The sequence below is a fragment of the Acipenser ruthenus genome, chromosome 46 (genome assembly GCF_902713425.1).
Source record: "Acipenser ruthenus chromosome 46, fAciRut3.2 maternal haplotype, whole genome shotgun sequence".
In the NCBI taxonomy this organism is placed as follows: Eukaryota; Metazoa; Chordata; class Actinopteri; order Acipenseriformes; family Acipenseridae; genus Acipenser; species Acipenser ruthenus.
Genome location: NC_081234.1, coordinates 6543506 through 6547510, shown reverse-complemented (window position 1 = coordinate 6547510; position 4005 = coordinate 6543506).

The window sequence follows — 4005 nt, the reverse complement described above, 5'->3', positions numbered from 1 at the left end:
TTCGCTGATGTAAGCAAGTCAACCACTGAGTTGTAAACGAGGAGACAGGAGGCGGACGAACCCAGGCTTCAGTCATAAAGAAATGTGTTATCCCCTTCATGATTGACAGCAAAATCTGCAAATTAGATTCCCAGTCCTGGTGAATGTAAATGTTTTCCTTTGATGGCTTCCAGTGTCAGATGTCTGTTATGTTTTTATACTTACATTTGCACGCATCTTGCTGCAGTATGACGTTTGTAATTTTTTGCACCTGTAATTTTTGTCAACTACAAGATATCAAAATAACTATCAGATAAAAAAAAAAAACACTTCAAGATATGTGTTTTTTTTACAAGGTATTAATATATTAGGTGTTTACAGTTTTCTGCTTCGATTCACCAACGGTATGTATTTGTGACATCACAACTGCGAACGCTGGATACGGTACTGTTTTCAGTACAGATTACGTAATGCTGCATAATAGACCAGCTTCTAGTTCTTAAAAAACGCCTCATTAAAAAAATGAATAAATAAAATAAATAAAATAAAATCATAATATTTGGCACTAGTACGTAATGTTCATCTGTTGCAGTGCAGTTTGTCGCATTTTTGTTTTAGGAGGCATTATGGTTATTTGCCATTGCTAGCAATATAGACCAATTCGTTATCTGGGAATAAATTAGTGCTTTGTTGTGAAATATGTTATGTTAGATAGTAATTGACTCCTGTCTTTATATATATATATATATATATATATATATATATATATATATATATATATATATATATATATATATAAATGGAAGAAAAAAGAGTGCTAAGATCGCTGTTTTCTTTGGGGCAAACCCTCAAACTTTCTTACGAAGTGGGGAAAATGTTTGAGTTTGTTTAGTGTTTTTAAAGAAAAGAAGCCCTAACAAAAAGCGACTACAGCAATAAATAAAACAAGAACATCCGATATGGTTTACCACAGTGCTATAACATGAAACCCGAGTAGAAAGATTGTTCCCACTCTACTCTCCAAACTGGATTTTTTTTTTTTGTTTCAGTTATTTTATTATTATTTTTAATAATTAAAATCACCAGGAATATGTGTTTTTGCACAGGGCGACTGAGCGTCAGAGTGACGGTAGGCAATGTCTTTTTTTAAAACCTTTATCCAGGCTGGGAATGGTTAGTCAGAGCTCCACAGTACAGTACTACAGTAATTGATATAGGCAAATACAAGCCTTATCGAGACGCCTTGCTTATTAAATCTATTTCTTTACATATACGTAAAATACAGAAAGATGCCATTTTAATAAACAACAGTTAAGCCTTCTCTGTTGATTCTAAAAGCATGCATGGTTTTGAGTAAGTCGTCTCCCAAGTAAATACAATGTTATATCCTCTTCAAATATGCACCCGATTGCAATGAATGCAGTGAGCGAGACCCCAAATATTATCCAGTTACTACCAATGAAGGACAGCCCTGTGGTACATTTGCTCTTCATTTTACCAACAAAATATTATACATCCATCTTTGAGGATACCATTTTTCAACAGTCGTATATGATGTGAATAGTATGCTTGAAAACGATACGTAACCCCGGTTCCCTGAAAGAGAAGATGACCGCCAACTATACTTTTGGGATATGCCTGCTTGTCAGGAATCCGCTGAGCATTTTATATCAAAGCTGCCGATAGTCCCCTCCGCGGAGTGATGTCCTCGTTCCCGCCTCACCAAGATAATAAATAGTCACTGCGCGGAGACGTCTTTTTTGCATTGAACCCACGAATGCGAGTGATGCGACCTCACAAGGCTGGCGGTCATCTTCTCTTTCAGGGAACCGGGGTTACATCCGTCACCTATCGTTCCCTTTCAATTCGAAGATGACCGCCAATGATACTTTTGGGAACGTATACCAGAGCCGTCGTGAGGGAGAATGAGAGGACAACATCTGAGGGACATCTGGCTACCGCCATCTAGTGTTGGTGGTGTGAGCGTGCAACCTCAAGGGCCCTGGTGCCTGTTAAAGGCATAGAGGGATCTACGACATTAAGTCGGTAGAACCTGGTAAATGTATGCAGGGTAGTCCAGCTAGCCGCAGTACATATATTGGTCAACAAGGCACCTCTGAAGAGGGCCCATGATGTAGCCACACCTCTGGTAGAGTGCACGGCCACCCTCCCAGGTGGGGGCAGGCCGGCATTAGTATACGCAGTAGAAACCGTGTCCTCGGGTCCGTTCGCCATGACAAACAAAGAGCTGGTCAGACTGACGCACATACAGGAACTGTGCACGGACAGTGCCTGTAGCTCACTGACCCACTTAGCGGAGGTGATAGTTAACAGAAAGGCTGTCTTCATAGAGAGATATTTCAGCTCTATGGTATCTATGGGCTCAAATGGAGCCTTTGCGAGGGCCTCCAGTACCACGTCTAGACTCCATTCGGGGAGAACGTCCTTTATAGGAGGACGTAACCACAGAGCAGCCTTTAGAAAACGGGTCGGGAACATGGCAAGTAGATATGGCTGCTAGGTACACTTTCAACGTAGAGAGGGATTTACCCGCCTCTAGGAGATCTTGCAGAAACTGTAATATAACTGCTATAGGGCAATACATGGGATCATAGCCACCGACTATGCACCAGTTTTTAAAATATTTCCATTTATAGGTGTACAGTGCTTGGACGGGCCTCCCACTGGGGGAGCTCGCACTAAGACCGCTATGGTGGAGTCCACCGGGGAGAACTTTGCGAACCCTACCGCCTCCGCTCCCTCCGTGGAGTCAAGTGCAGCAGCGCTCTTGGACACTCTGAGCGCTGAGGCCGGGTGTTGCCAAGAGGATTTGACCTCCTCCAGGAAGTCCGGGAACGCTGGAAAAGGCTGAGCCGTCGAAGTCTGCGCTGGTCTGAAGACAGACCTGAGCTGCTCAGAACTTGCGTTCCAGGGTACCAGGAGGAAGTTGGCGGCCCTCTCCATCTCAGGTTCCGAAGCAAGCTCGGAGCTGGGGACCATTACCTGAGTCCGCAAGAAGGACTCCTCATCCCAGGAAGCCGCTAGGGAGAGCGCATCCTGTTCCTCCTCGCTTTTCACCACGTCCTGCTGATCAACCTCTGCAGCAACCACTGGCGAAGCCGGGGTATGATCTGGGGCATGTGATGGTGGAGCTGGGGCAGGCGCAGGGGGGACCTGCTGCCTGCTTAAGTGTTCGAGTATCTGGGCCATTTGGTCCTTTAGATCGGCAATATCCCCCGCCTGTCCTGCCCTTGAGGGAGATCTAGAGCGATTGCAGGGATGCTGTGAAGCCTGCGCACAGGAAATACTTTGCGTTGGGCTTGGAGGGTGGGGAGGAGAGGCCTGGGATCCCGAGACCAATGACGGCTCTCCTAGGCTGGCTGCAAGGTTCTCGTCCGAGAACAGCACCATTATTTTTTCTCCTTGGACCCGGCGCAAAAAGAGCAGGATGACCTGTCTGCCAAGGGAGCAGACGCGTGCTCAATGCCCAGGCACCTCACACACAGGGTGTGTTTGTCCTGCGGGGGCAATTTCCACCTGCAGGATGTGCATGGGTGGAAATTCGACATTTAATTTGTTTATCACTGAGGCACCAAGAAACCCTGAGGGGATCGAGTGTGCTGGGTGAAGCACCACAGGCGTCGAAGCGCCGAGGCGGCGAGTCCTCGAGGCACAGATGGTGTCAAAGCACCGAGGTACCAAGGCTATGGAGCACCAGGGGTCCGAGGGTCTCGAGGGCACTGGAGTGGAAGGCTAGAAAGACCTCGAAGCGTCAAAGCACTGAGGCATACAGTCCTCGAGGTGCCGAGGGTGTCGAAGCACCGGCGCTATGGAGTGCAGGGGCACCGAGGCCACCAAGGGCGCAATGCACAATTCTGAAAAGCCTCAAGGACGTCGAAGAGCTGAGGCGTATCAACCTCGAGGTACGGAGGGTGTCAAAGCACCGAGGTACCGAGGTCTTGGGCTAGAGCGGCAGTGAATGTGCACAGGGCTGGAAAAACCTTGAGGCTTCGAAACGCCGAGGCG